The sequence below is a fragment of the Amyelois transitella genome, chromosome 25 (genome assembly GCF_032362555.1).
Source record: "Amyelois transitella isolate CPQ chromosome 25, ilAmyTran1.1, whole genome shotgun sequence".
Lineage (NCBI taxonomy): Eukaryota > Metazoa > Arthropoda > Insecta > Lepidoptera > Pyralidae > Amyelois > Amyelois transitella.
In genome coordinates, this window is record NC_083528.1 from 6,328,435 (window position 1) to 6,344,743 (window position 16,309).

Below are 16,309 nucleotides of genomic sequence, written 5' to 3' on the forward strand. Positions count from 1 at the left end.
ATTTGACTAACTGACCGTCACCCCCACAGGTTGCAAGGACGAGTCGTCATGCGCGAGCGCACACCCTCCCAGTACATAAATGGTTTGTGATGAATCACTGTTGAATCTGTGATTATACCACGACAAATGAATTTAGAAATTTTAGACACATAGGTACACACATATAGTCACGTCTATATCCCTTGCGGAGTAGACGTGACTAGGTATATGTATGTAGGTACCTATGTGTCTAAAACAATCGTCTGGAAAAGACTGATTGTTTAGTTCAGATTTAGTTCAGATGTTAGGCTTAATGAAAAGAGGTAGTCTCTGCCTACCCCTCCGGGAAAGAGGCGTGATTTTATGTATGTATGTATGTTAGGCTTAATGATAGAATTGAGATTTAAATAGTGATGTTGCTAGTCCATCGCCTAAAAGAAGAATCTTAAGTTTATAAGTCTATCCCTAATTCTGCTTTTACGCTGGAGTGTTTATATTCTTTAGTGCCGTTAACCATACGGAACTTTTAAAAAGCAAATAAATTTATCGAACAAGTTGAATATCTAATACCTACCTACGGGAACGAACATTGTGACACGAGAATTTTATAAGTACCTACACTAGCTGTCCCGACAAACGTTGTTTTGCCATTTAAATATTTTTTAAATAATTTCTAGTCTAAAAAAAAGTTAACGGTGGACAACCTTTATCACTAAGGGGTTTGAAAAATAGATGTTAGCCGATTCTCAGACCTACTGAATATGCATGCAAAATTTAGTTAAAATCGGTAAAGCCGTTTCGGAGGAGTACGGAGACAAACATTGTGACACGAGAATTTTATATATAAGATAAGAATATTTTTATACAGTACCTATAGGTATGGAGGCATGCACTCCATTAGATTATGGTACAGTAAGGCTACAGCTGTCTAAATAAAATATACTAACTGTGCCCGCGACTTCGTCCGCGTGGAGGAAGGCTTTAGGCTATATAACATCACGCTGTAACTTTTAGGAGCGAAGAAATAATGGAAAATGTGAAAAAAAAACGGGGAAAATTATTAATCCTTGAGGGCTTCAATGATGCCCAAAATAACTATTCCACGCGGACGAAGTCGCGGGAACCGCTAGTTATTTATATGGCTAAACATAGTTTGCCGGGTAAGCTAGTAGGTGCATTATAACTATACCGAGTGGTCGGTCACGCGTATCGGAGGGTCCATATTCTACGTTGTATGGGAATTTGTAGCGATGGCATGTAGGTAAGTATAGTTATTCACATTCCAATACTCTTTGCTGTTATTGTGTGATGTTAAAGTCGATTAAGGGAACGGCTAATAAACATTGAGACAGGCGTATTGGCATCTATGTCTATATCTAAATCACGACATAGTATAAAACAAAGTCGCTATTTTAGTCTGTTTGTCTGTTTGCTTAAATCTTTAAAATTACGCAACGGATTTTGATGCGGTTTTTTGTAACAGGTAGAGTGATTCAAGAGGAAGGTTTTTATGTATAATAACATTTATAATTTTGCATCCGTGCGAAGCCGGGGCGGGTCGCTAGTTTATTATAAAATATAAGTTGTATCGTTGAGTTAGTAACTCGCAACACTGGTCTCGAACTTACTTCGAGGCTAACTCAATTTGGGTAATTTGTCACGTATATATGTATTTATTTTTATTTATAATATTTTTTTGGCATAAATATTTTAAATACGCGCTCAGCCACTATTCTGGTTTTTTTTACAACTTACACACAGATTAATTCAAACACACTGTATATACATATAAAATGACAAACATACATACACGCTGAACATCAGACAGAGGAAGTGGTATTAGCATACGCGGACCGGATGTGAGCCCGACGCCATTGTCCGCCATCTTGTTTTGCATTTGGAAAAAAAATATACAATTTCTTTTTTGCATATTTAATTGGATTTCCGTGAAAATTTTTAACTATATTTAATAATAATAGGTACATGCATAAAATCACGCCTCTTTCCCGGAGGGGTAGGCAGAGACTACCTCTTTCCACTTGCCACGATCTCTGCATAGGTACTTCCTTCGCTTCATCCACATTCATAACTCTCATTTAATAATGACTACAGCTTTTATATAAACATTTACAATATAATAGAGGTTTTTCGCAAATCTTAGGGGAACTAAGTATTTACTTACTAATAGTTTTTACCGAGATGAAAGTTACCCTATGTTCTTCTCTGGACTCTTAAGTATAGATATTATTCGCGAAATTCCAAGAAGATTTGTTAGAGATAACGCGTTAAAAGGTAACTGAGTAGGAAACCTGGCCTGTGGGGCGCAGCGCAACGCTTGTCTGTGACACCGGAGGTCCCAGGTTCGAATCCCGGCCAGGGCATGATAAGAAAATAACTTTTTCTGATTGGCCTGGGTTTTGGATGTTTATCTATATAAGTATTTATTATAAAATATAGTATCATTGAGTTAGTATCTCGTAACACAAGTCTCGAACTTACTTCGAGGCTAACTCGATCTGTGTAATATGTCCCGTAAAAAAAACATACAAACAAACTTGAAGAATTGAAGCCTAGTATACCTTATACGTACATACATATAGTCACGTCTATATCCCTCGCCGGGTAGGCAGAGCCAACAGTCTCGAAAATACTGAAAGGCCACTATCAGCTTTATGGTTTCATGATGGAATTGAGATTTAAATAATGACAGGTTGCTAGCCCATCGCCCACAAGAGGAATCCCAAGTTTATATTTCATATTAATACCTTCCATATTTTATGATTTATAGAAATTCTTTTAATTTACTATAGTTATATCATATATACTTAGGTATTTTATTTTGTAGGAAGTTAAAATATTTTTCTTTTAAAGTGCATTGTAAGTAATATTCACGTAAGGGTAAGGCCGTAAATTTTGCCACTATTTGAAAAAAAAATATGTCCCACATTTTGACTGCATATATAAAAGACTAATGCTAGTAATTTGTTACTAAGGTACTCATAATATATTTTGTAGCTCTTATCTCTACATAATTTAATTTCAAAAGTTCATACACTTCAATACTTTAACTTCTAGAGTGTGTTCAACTTGGTCAGTCCTCCAAATTTTGCAAAAATCGCGTTGTCTTTTTTATCATCCAAATACTAGAGAACTACAAAACTCGTAGTATATTTATTGAATGTCAAGTTTACAAGAACTTAACCTACAGAACGCAAAACTAAGCAGCCAATTAATAATATGAGATTATTTAAAATAAGTAGATTTAATTTTTTTATCGCAATTTAAATGTTTGTCCCCGTATTTTTGCTTATATGTTACAATTTTGTATGTTACCACAATTTCACCTCTAATTAAGGTAAAACATTTTGGTAATATTTTGTATCGATACTGGCAACACTTAAGTGTCCATGGACAAAAAGAAAAAAAAAAACCATTTTGTTTACTGTGGTGGGTTTGACAAAAAGTGAGTGCAGGTGTGTGTCGTCATTCGGGATTTATTCGATTTCAAAGGTAAAGAATTGGTTTATTACTACTATTTTCATGTGAAAGTATTATTTAGTGAATAAGTTATGCAGGAGCCGTGTTTTGTTTTAAATTTAGCTCGAATGATCGAGTTATGGTAAATTATAACCAAAAAAATCTTGCTTCTGCGTTACTTCTAGGTTACTGCTATGTTATCGGTAACATTGATTGTATGTTACGTAACGTTTAAGTGTTGTAAGGATTCGTACATAGACTCGTGCAATAGGCTACGACTCATTTAATTTCATATATTAAATAAGTATTTCCTGTAGTTAATGGCTTAGGAAAACAAAATATTATTATTATTTTAATCATTAAAAGTGCAAGATGAATTTTGAAATCCAATTTATAAAATGTGTTTTTTATAGAAGGAAGCGAGCAGAACGATGAAGAACTTGGCAGCACGGTTAGAGAGAATAATGAAAATGAAGGGAATTATTTAAGTTTCAACATAAAAGATTCGTTATGGTTAGATAATTTGAAAGAAAAACGTGGAAGTATTATATTGGATTTGTTGAGATCATAGAATTTAAAAATGACGAAACATATTACAAAATAATTTTTTTTTTAAATGTTAAGATTTCAAATAATTCTGTAAAATTCTTAGTGCAAAGAAAGTTAGATCTTGATTCTGTGACCACAATTTCTATAGTAAAAAAGATAAATTTGATTCAGTTAGAGACAGATTCAAAAGAATATTATCTGCAAAATGATGAAGATACTGTATTTTTTATTTAAATATTTTAAATCATTTGTTAGTTGACATAAGTAAAAGTGGTTACCTAGTTCCTTTTTTGTGATTTTATTGATTAATTAGTACACATTGTGTTTTAAGTACCTATTTAATGAATAGACATTTTAGAAGATTTCATTGTTTTTTATTTGCTTCTTCTTTTTCTTAGTCGTATTCCTCATGGCTGAGAAGTCGTGATCATTATATGGATTTCAATGAAACACACACAACGACTTTCTTGGCAATATTAATAGAGTGGTTTGCCATTGCCTTCTCCATTTCACACACTAACTGATAAATAATCGACTAATGTGACTTCCTCACGATGTTTTCCTTCACCGGAAGCAAGTGGTGGTCATGAAAAGTACTAAACGTAAGTCAGATTAGCATACAAACTCATGTGGCTCGAGTAGGATTCGAACCCGGGACATTTCGATCACCAGGCGGACGTCTTAACCACTAGACCACCACCGCTTCATTTCATTTATATGCTTAGTTCTTACATAAGGTTAATAGATACCCTGGCCCGTACGCCCGTACATACATTTTGTTTTGGAACATTGCATTAACTTCGTTTGTGTTTCTCAGAATACATTTGCTTCTCCAATTCCTATGGAATTGTGCTTGCCATTACAATCGTACGTTAGTATAATTTTCAGTAGGTACTTTACGAAAATATTATGAAATTTGAAAAAAAAAATTAATAAAAAAAAGAGGCAGTACTTCTGAACTCGACCTTACACTCTTTACTCGTTACTTTCGTGTTACTTATACGTTACCATAACATAGAAGTATCTATGTTACTCTATGTTACTAAGTGGCAAAATCTACGGCCTTACCCGTAAATAAAATAACATTTTAATACATAGATGGATAGATAATCTAATATAATAAATGTTTTATTTAAATATGTTTAAACATAGGTAGGTACATTTATAGGATTCTCTTAGGTAGGTACTTAGTTGTACCAAAATAACACCTCTTATTATTTCGTTATACCGAACATTAAAATAGGTAGGTACATGGTAAAGATATTGCTCACAAGATTTATTAAAATAATAACCCACCAATCAAAATTAATTGGCAATCCAAAATGGCGGCTTTGAGGTTAGGTATATTACATATTTACATAACGGGGAATCGAACAACGCAACATACATATATTACGACATAAAAACACCTTTCTAAAATCTCGACAATTACAGAAAACTGGTTTCAAAACTAAGATCTTGTGATATATGCCCGTGCGCAAATGGCCAATCGTGAACGAGACATGTTTGTGTGTGTGAAAGTAGGTATATAACATGTTATCATAGTGTGTGTCGCCTAATGTTACAACCAAGTTACTGTTACAGCGCAGCTACTCAATTTTCAACTTTATTACAATGTGATTAAAGAGACTATGGTAATCATTTTAACTTTGTGACATATAAAGGTTGTGTGAGAGTCTTGACTTACAACCAAGTTAGTTTTACGGCTGTACCAAACGATTTTAAACTTTATTCCGTACAGAACAATGGCTATGTAAATATATTTTTATGTTGGTACGTGATGTCATGTATAGGCGCGGTGTCTTATTCCATTTTCAAATGTGTGCGTGCGTGTTTATACGAAGCTATTGTTGAAGGTCTTTACTCTATGGTTTGAGTCATAGATCACGCTTTTTTTTAATGGCCAAGGAAGTCATTTGTCCACATATTTTGGTTGTTACACATTTTTTTAAATTTCCATTGTTAGGACGCACAATTGTTTCTACTTAATGTTATTGTAAGTATATCTACCTAATGTTACAAAATGTGTTGGCAACACGATTTAAGACAAGAAGTTGGTAATTCCACCCGAAATTAACTTTTAATCATTTTGACATGGCCGTGTGGTTTTACGATCAAGTTTTTTCCTTCATCAAGGCACCACTTCATCTCTTACATGTCGTGAGCTTACCTACTGGAAGAAATTTCTCTAAAAATTACTTAATGCCCTTATCCTAAACTAGCTGTGCCCGCGACTTCGTCCGCGTGGAATAGTTATTTAGGGCATCATTGAAGCCCTCAAGGATTAATAATTGTCCCAGTTTTTTTCACATTTTCCATTATTTCTTCGCTCCTTAAAGTTATAGCGTGATATTATATAGCCTAAAGCCTTCCTCGATAAATGGTCTATTAAACACAAAAAGAATTTTTCAATTAGAACCAGTAGTTCCTGAGATTAGCGCGTTCAAACAAACAAACTTTTCAGCTTTATAATATTAGTAGGTAGGTATAATATAAATCTATAGTAATATTATCTATATACCTATAGATAATATTACTATAGATTTCTCTTAAAAATTTCAATAAAGAAATAATATTCTATTCTTAGGTACCATTTTCCTTGATGTAAGTAGGTATAGGACTTTAGTACCTACATAAATAATTCATAAGTTGAATAGTTCTCAGAATCTCATTTAAAAATTATATCATCGTATCAAATTCATTTATAGGTAGGTACTTACTTACTTTGCCTCGGACGTCTTAGTTAGGTATTACCACTGAATCCTTTTATTGATAATAAAGGTTTATTAAGAGTAGTGGGTCGAATCAGCAATTCTGATTAGGTATGTCTACGATAAAAAAAACATTCAATTATTCTATATTCTAAACATACCTACATGTAGGTAAATCAAAAGCTCCAAGCGACCCGATAACCATTATTTTATTTTTTTTACCAGTTATTGGGACTCATAGGTACTCATAGGTCTATCAATCGAGTCATACTTATTGCATAGGAACCTGTAATTGCTATGTAATACCTAAGTATTAGGTACTTACTTCCCTTCAAACACAGTAAAAATTTGCAGCCGGTCACTAGGACATAGAGTACCTACCTACCTACGTTGATATGAGTAGGTACCAAAGACATTAAATCGTTCTTATTGCTTTTAATTAAATGTTATTTTCCTTCGTTATGTTTCCTTTGTTGTATTGTATCTATACTAATGTTATAAAACTGAAGAGTTTGTTTGTATGAACGCGCTAATCTCAGGAACTATTTGTTATTAATGGTCGATTCGAAGCAAAAATATTTTTTCAATATTAATATTGAAAAAATATTTTTGCTTCGAATCGACCATTAATCAAGATATTTAACATCACGCTGCAACTATAAGGAGCAAAGAAATAATGGAAAATGTGAATAAAAAACGGGGAAAATAATTCATCCTTGAGAGCTTCAATAATGCCCAAAAAAACTACCTATTCTACGCGGACGAAGCCGCGGGTACAGCAAGTTTATTATAAAGATACAATTATTATATAAATAGTTGTATTTTTACGAGGAATATTCGATAGTTCGATAGTTCGATAGACAGTTTTAATAAACTAAAATAAACCATAGACAAAACCTCATATCGCACGCATCCTACTCCGCATCAGCGTACAATTTGCCTCACATACTGCGACAAGCATGAACCTCAATTAAACAAATTTGAACGTAGAACGCACCCACAACACGCCCCGGCCCCGAACCGACCAATCGGAGGGCACCGCTCGCCTCCCGCGTCTTTCTCGCGCCCCCATTGGCCGGTTCCGTAACGATTTTGGAGGGAATTTTTCGGCAACCAAATCTTTGACACAAGGTATTTTATAGAGGCAACGCTGTATGCGGTTTTTATGTCGTCGTTATGATAATCTCGTTATGGATGCCCGTTGTTTTTACATAATGCTTACTTTTTTTTTATGTTGGGAAAAGGATTTGATATGGGATCAGATTTTTGTATGCTGAATTTTGATGTGCCGTGTATAAAAGAAACACCAATAGAAAAAAGAATAGTACCACTTCATCTCTTTCACATGGATGTCGTAAAAGGCAACTAAAGGATAGGCTTATAAACTTGGGATTCTTCTTTTAGGCGACTGGCTAGCAACCAGTCAATTTACCTACCTATATGAATCTCAATTCTATCATTAAGCCAAACAGCTGAACGTGGCCTATCAGTATTTTCAAGACTGTTGGCTATTAGGTCCAAGTTCCACAATGCAGTTATTATGTAGCTTTCATCGGATTTAAGTAAGTATTAGGTAGGTATATTAGGTATGTAAGTACTTTTTTAAACTATTCTGAGCCTTAAAGGTAATGACATTCTCTCCCAGTCAAAAAAAAATACAAACAATAACTTTAATACTGCACCTACGATGCTGTATGCTTATATCTTTAAGTCTACATAACAGATTTTGATGTAGGTAATTTTTTATAGATAGAGTGATTCAGAAGGAAGGTTTACCTATAGGTTTGTAGGTATAATAAAATGTTTAATATAATATTAGAGAACCACTGATAATTTTAAGATTTCTAATATGAAGTCGTAAAAAACACATTTTTTTGCGCTTACTACTGGTACCTACATCGCAAACGCTGAATGAACTCTACCTACCAGATAGATCAAAATAATGTAGGTAAGTACTACTAGGTAAATACGAGTATTGTATACCTACCATAAAAAGGTCTACAAAAAAGTGTTTATCTCTTAGGGATAACCCACAATAATCGATTTCTATTCTTTACTTTTTACGAGAAATATTGGCTAAGCGATAAGCCCGCCTTTGTACCATCTCTATCTGTTTTGTGCTGTTTCGTATGTTTTACTCTTATGGTGCAATAAAGAGTTTTATTTACGGAGCGATTTTAAACAATACAACATAAATAACTAATTAAGTAAGTACCTTAAATATATTTTGCATTTAATTTGGAATAATATTACCGTTTACAGCATTTTAAATGTACCTACTTAGTTTATATGAATATTTTTACAGATATGGCGGATTTAAAAAGTAAAATAAATAAGTATGCTGTTAATGAGTATACAAAGAAATTCTGTAATATTTTGGTATCAGCTTGCACCCGTGCGAAGCCGGGACGGGTCGCTAGTAAGCTTATATAGGTAATTCTAGAGTTTGCAGGAAAAATGTAAGTAGATACCTAAGTAGGTAAGTAAATTTAGTGAGCGTACTTACAATAAACATGTACCTACCTAAGTACCTACCTAATATCTTTTATGAAACACTTATGCATATTTTTGTAAATTCATAGGTAGTTACTAACTTTTAAATAAAAAATTAAAGTAAGTAAGTGTCTAATCTTTTTCCACACACGGCGACAGAAAAATCTGAACGGATTTCTTCTACAACTAAGCCTATAAAAATACGAAGAAGAATCCGATATTTTCATTTCGTAATTATAAATTTGTGTAATTACATGTTAAAATGAAACTTACAAGTATAATATTCCATCATATTCTGGTTGTACCGGTAAGCGGCGGACAAGTCCACCCCGCCGCCGGCCCTTAGCCCAAACAGGGCCGCGAAAGTAGCCTTACTCTGCCCCTCCACTTTGGTCACTTTTTCACTTCACTTTGTATATTATCACTTCACTTTAAAGTGACACTAGAAAACTTAACACGCCATAAATAACATAGAATCCAAATTTTCGAATTTCAAATGTCAATTAAGGAGGGGAACGTCGTCCTATTTCATCGATAGTCGATACAGTCATGATTTGATAAATATTTCTTTAAAATTATTTGTTTTTGTTGATTTAATTTTAATTGGAACACCATCGTTTCAATAGAACACTTGAGATCACTGTTTTTTATCACAATAAAGTCTAGGTATGCTGATGATTTCAGTTTTAGGTACTTATTTAATTGCACTCCCGAATTTATCCAACAACTGTCTGTGAAGCTATCAAAGTGAGACTAAGCTTCAAATTGAAGCTAAACGATTGATTGGCTATCAGATTTTTATTGGCAGAAAAAAAACACCAGTTCTTTAGCCGGGAAACTGTAAAAAAAAGCTTAAAAATAAGAAAACCTATTCGTAGAAATAAGTACTTGGTGGTTAATTTCAATGCACTAATGATTTCTAAGAAAAAACGAGTCGAAACCGTGAAAGTAGCATAAAATCATAGCGACTGCTATTGGTCGTTGTACGCCGATTCGTTTGGAGTAATTTTGCTGGTTTTTGGACGATTTTCCGGTGTTTGACCACCGCTTTTCCGGTCCAATAGAGGCAGGTGGGTCCATAAGTCCCTTTTCTCACGAGAATGACCAATTTTAATGGTTTCATGATTGTAATGAGGAAGTTGGAAATTATTTACTTTGTTTTGGCTATTATTATTGGTTAATCAGAAAACGATGTTAATCGTTGGCCATTACACTTCTTGATTTTATATAAATCATCTTTAAAATTATATTGTTATGATTACATTAGTATAAGTTTAAGTGCTTTATTTAAGATGCCTTTTTATTAGAACGGAAAGCATTGTGAATGTGATTTACTTTTAACAATTATAATCAAGTATGTGTACATTTTTCTGAAATGAATCATGTGTTTTTTTAACAATTATTTCGTAATAAAAGTTTGACTTGTTTTTTAAAAAGAGCCCTTCACATTGAATCAGTTTAATCAGAAAATCTATACCTACAATACAACACTGTCACAGCCGCACTATTTTTCACTAATTTTTCATTGCAATTATCACTTTATCCTCCCGAAATTCGTGATGGTGATTAGAACACGTCCTAATCGCGCGCTGGACGGTTGGGTACAGATGACTTATTCTCAATTTTGAGGTATATTTTACGGTTGGTACGCTCAGAACCTGACGGATTGTGACAAGAGGATCAGTTTTCTGATATATTAGATGTCCGGTTGTCGTGGGAGTGGCATTTCGTTATTTTTTTAATAACTTGTTTATATCTTGGGCACTGTTTCTATTGAAATACCAATAGGTACTTATAGTAGGTACTTAGTCAGCGGATACTTTGGTTACCTACCAACTTTAATAATACCTACTATTATTTCAAGAAAAATCTTTTCAGGAATTTTCAGTTGTGTGTCAGATAATTCAGACAATATTTAAAGCCAGATAATATGTACATTATCTGTTATTCTCAGTGTTGTTTCTCTCGGTGTCGAATAATCTATTATTTGCATTAATTGCTTAATTAGAATTAATTTCCTAATAACATAGGTACCTATTTCTATTCTTAAGAGAACCGCAATCACTTTCAAAGAAATCTTTTTATAGGTATATCAATCAAATAGATTTTTTATTTTTAAGATTTGAATATGAATAAGTATAATAAATTTTAAAGAGATATTATTTATTTTAATAGTGTTATAAATTCACACGGCACAGGTTTCTTGCCGTCATCTGATACCCGGGGTCTGATTTAGACGGCTCGGTATTAGAATTACATGCAATATTAATTTACATAGCGAGCACGATGTAATAAAGGTGGTTATGTACTACCTACGTAAGTAGGTAGGTAATTCTGTTCGTACATTGTTAGGTAGGTACATATAGCCTAGTCTTCAAAAATATAAATTTATCCTTTTTTTATTTATATGATTGATTTTATTTTGTTGGTATTATTCTTTAGGAGTGCAATCAAATTACCACTACAAAAAAAATTATCGACACACATACATCACTTTAAAAATCACAATTCGACCAAACAGCAACCGTTCACTGCTAAAAAAATTAAAAAATTCAAAATTTCGAAAATGGATCACGATTTTCCCGCGCGTCTCGCTCGGCTGGTCCGCGCGGGGCGCCGCCAAAATACTCTCTACCGGCACGTGGCGCGCGCTTCTGCGTTCGGATACACGGGGGGTGAGTTGCGATTTTTTTTATCTCGATTTAATAGATTAAGTGATATGAGATGCTGATAATTATGTAAACAATTTCAGGTTATTTTTCTTAATGAGATTTTAAATATCAGTTAAATAAAATATATTCTGTGATTATTATAATGAGACTATATAACCTACACAATATTATTTTTTTAGACTTGAGCTGTTCACTAATCGTTAAATAATTAAAAATTAAATAGGTAAGTACTTACATAAAAATAAATGAACGCGTTCATAACTTTCTTCGTGCAATCTTGTCAGTTGTATACAAAATTTATTAAGTTCTCCTGTATAAGGGTAAGGCCGTAGATTTTGCCACTTAGTAACATAGAGTAACATAGATACTTCTATGTTATGGTAACGTATAAGTAACACGAAAGTAACGAGTAAAGAGTGTAAGGTCGAGTTCAGAAGTACTGCCTCTTTTTTTTATTAATTTTTTTTTTCAAATTTCATAATATTTTCGTAAAGTACCTACTGAAAATTATACTAACGTACGATTGTAATGGCAAGCACAATTCCATAGGAATTGGAGAAGCAAATGTATTCTGAGAAACACAAACGAAGTTAATGCAATGTTCCAAAACAAAATGTATGTACGGGCGTACGGGCCAGGGTATCTATTAACCTTATGTAAGAACTAAGCATATAAATGAAATGAAGCGGTGGTGGTCTAGTGGTTAAGACGTCCGCCTGGTGATCGAAATGTCCCGGGTTCGAATCCTACTCGAGCCACATGAGTTTGTATGCTAATCTGACTTACGTTTAGTACTTTTCATGACCACCACTTGCTTCCGGTGAAGGAAAACATCGTGAGGAAGTCACATTAGTCGATTATTTATCAGTTAGTGTGTGAAATGGAGAAGGCAATGGCAAACCACTCTATTAATATTGCCAAGAAAGTCGTTGTGTGTGTTTCATTGAAATCCATATAATGATCACGACTTCTCAGCCATGAGGAATACGACTAAGAAAAAGAAGAAGCAAATAAAAAACAATGAAATCTTCTAAAATGTCTATTCATTAAATAGGTACTTAAAACACAATGTGTACTAATTAATCAATAAAATCACAAAAAAGGAACTAGGTAACCACTTTTACTTATGTCAACTAACAAATGATTTAAAATATTTAAATAAAAAATACAGTATCTTCATCATTTTGCAGATAATATTCTTTTGAATCTGTCTCTAACTGAATCAAATTTATCTTTTTTACTATAGAAATTGTGGTCACAGAATCAAGATCTAACTTTCTTTGCACTAAGAATTTTACAGAATTATTTGAAATCTTAACATTTAAAAAAAAAATTATTTTGTAATATGTTTCGTCATTTTTAAATTCTATGATCTCAACAAATCCAATATAATACTTCCACGTTTTTCTTTCAAATTATCTAACCATAACGAATCTTTTATGTTGAAACTTAAATAATTCCCTTCATTTTCATTATTCTCTCTAACCGTGCTGCCAAGTTCTTCATCGTTCTGCTCGCTTCCTTCTATAAAAAACACATTTTATAAATTGGATTTCAAAATTCATCTTGCACTTTTAATGATTAAAATAATAATAATATTTTGTTTTCCTAAGCCATTAACTACAGGAAATACTTATTTAATATATGAAATTAAATGAGTCGTAGCCTATTGCACGAGTCTATGTACGAATCCTTACAACACTTAAACGTTACGTAACATACAATCAATGTTACCGATAACATAGCAGTAACCTAGAAGTAACGCAGAAGCAAGATTTTTTTGGTTATAATTTACCATAACTCGATCATTCGAGCTAAATTTAAAACAAAACACGGCTCCTGCATAACTTATTCACTAAATAATACTTTCACATGAAAATAGTAGTAATAAACCAATTCTTTACCTTTGAAATCGAATAAATCCCGAATGACGACACACACCTGCACTCACTTTTTGTCAAACCCACCACAGTAAACAAAATGGTTTTTTTTTTTCTTTTTGTCCATGGACACTTAAGTGTTGCCAGTATCGATACAAAATATTACCAAAATGTTTTACCTTAATTAGAGGTGAAATTGTGGTAACATACAAAATTGTAACATATAAGCAAAAATACGGGGACAAACATTTAAATTGCGATAAAAAAATTAAATCTACTTATTTTAAATAATCTCATATTATTAATTGGCTGCTTAGTTTTGCGTTCTGTAGGTTAAGTTCTTGTAAACTTGACATTCAATAAATATACTACGAGTTTTGTAGTTCTCTAGTATTTGGATGATAAAAAAGACAACGCGATTTTTGCAAAATTTGGAGGACTGGCCAAGTTGAACACACTCTAGAAGTTAAAGTATTGAAGTGTATGAACTTTTGAAATTAAATTATGTAGAGATAAGAGCTACAAAATATATTATGAGTACCTTAGTAACAAATTACTAGCATTAGTCTTTTATATATGCAGTCAAAATGTGGGACATATTTTTTTTTCAAATAGTGGCAAAATTTACGGCCTTACCCATAACTTTAATAACCTTTAGAAGGGATTCCATTCCATCTGTCTCAAATTTTTAATACATTGCAAATATAACTACCACTGCCTATCCTATAATAAAAAGCTCTTTTAATCTAGTAACATCAGTAATGTAACAACATAAATGCGAAAGTTATCTTAGTTTATTTGTTCGTTGTCTCTTCACGCACTTTCTTTTGATCTAATCTTGTTGTAATTTTGCATAAGTATAGGTATACATATAATTAATAATCTGGAGAGGGACAAAAAGTACTTTTATCCCGGTAGAAAATCCTGTATTATTTTGTAGGTGGCGCGGGCGAAGCTGCTGGTTATCGAGAAAGCTAGTCAATTAATTATAAAGAAATGGGAGTAGCACCAAAATTTTCTATCTCATTTTGTCCGTAAGTATAATATTTTTTTTTCAGGTTGGTTATATTTTTTCATTTCAATGTAGGTATGGAATGTGACAATTTTATTTTGTTCGGAAGGATAAAAAATCAGAAGGCCGATCGCCTTGTCGTAATTTATTTATTACCGAACTTTAATCTTTCGTGACAGCATACGCCAATGAAATAGAGAAGCAATATACTTCCACTAAGTACTAGGTATATAGCATCAAACATACAAAGCAGTTCGTATGAAAATGCTCAGAGGACATTCAAAAACACAACGCTTTAGTTTAAATGCAATGTTGTATATATTTTGTTAGTAGATGGAGCCAATGTTTACCAGATTGAAGGGTCTATATTAATTGTAGATACAATGATATTTATAGGTACCTAGCCATTTCCTAAAATAAGAAGTTAAGTGTTTCCTCTGATTTTCTGACCGGCGTTTGCAAATTTAATTTTTTTGATAGTATCTCTGTCTATTTATCGCATCCCAAATTTATACAATTCTTAAAAAATGAAAATATTTTTGTATTAAAAAATTTAATTTGAAATGAATGTATTTGACTTAATTTTTCGACAGCGTATCCGAACGCAACATCATCCCACCCCTTCTTCCCATTTTTGTCATGTTCTATCTCCGTCTCGCTCGCACAATAACACTATTATCTCTAAGGGTAAGCACACACTGTACACAAAAAAATTGCGAGCATTTTCTTAGAAGTACCTAGCTAAATGATTAAAAATCTTAATTCCATAGTGATTAAGTTTATAATTAGTCTTGATCTTGTCATAATCTTGTTTTATTTTGGACTCAATCACTCTATCAATAAGGTCTATGATTAGTTACAAATAACGGCTAAGGCATTTTGCTTAGGTAATATCGACTAGCTCTAAACTTACCAAGTTGATACAAATGTGCGTACTTGCTATCATTTATAGAGAATTGCCGTGTGGTTTCCGGCACGTTAGAAAATGCGCGTACTGGCTATCATTTGTAGAGCATTTCCGTGTGGTTCCTGACACTCTAGAATAAGACTACCTACTCCATTTCAAAAGTTGCATGTTTCATGAAGCGAAGGAAGTATGCAGAGATCGCGGCAAGTGGAAAGAGGTAGTCTCTGCCTACCCCTCCGGGAAAGAGGCGTGATTTTATGTATGTATGTATGTACTCCATTTCTTCCTACGGATCACAAGTTCTTTCTCAATACTTAACCACGACCCTGGATATGATAAGTCAGGAGAGCAAAACTCTTATTGGGTTACACATAGTTGTCTGAATGTGCAGGTTACCTCACGATGTGTCCCTTGACGCCCGCGGCTCCGTAAAACGAGAGATCACCATAATTCCCAGTCCCATGGGAATTACGGGAAATCCTCTCTAAGTGCACCGATATGTCAGTCAGTCATTCACTTTCTTCTTTTATATAAGTTCTTATATGGATACATACATACATACTTATGGTCACGTCTATATCCCTTGCGGGTTAGACAGAGCCAACAGTCTTGAAAATACTGAATGGCCA

General features: G+C 33.3%; 1 protein-coding gene and 2 long non-coding RNA genes across 3 annotated transcripts in view; 1 reads left to right on the forward strand and 2 right to left on the reverse strand.

Moving 5' to 3' along the window:
- LOC106136518 (paired box protein Pax-5) overlaps positions 1 to 16,309 on the reverse strand; it is a 62,543-nt gene that overhangs the window by 35,172 nt on the left and 11,062 nt on the right. The gene's annotated exons all lie outside the window — the stretch shown is intronic.
- Positions 2,882 to 4,370, forward strand: LOC132903391 (uncharacterized). The gene is made up of 2 exons (XR_009657396.1): positions 2,882 to 3,489; positions 3,870 to 4,370. It is a non-coding gene; the product is annotated as an uncharacterized LOC132903391 (long non-coding RNA).
- Positions 12,905 to 14,394, reverse strand: LOC132903389 (uncharacterized). Its single transcript, XR_009657394.1, has 2 exons — positions 13,786 to 14,394; positions 12,905 to 13,405 (listed from the first exon to the last, which is right to left on the reverse strand). It is a non-coding gene; the product is annotated as an uncharacterized LOC132903389 (long non-coding RNA).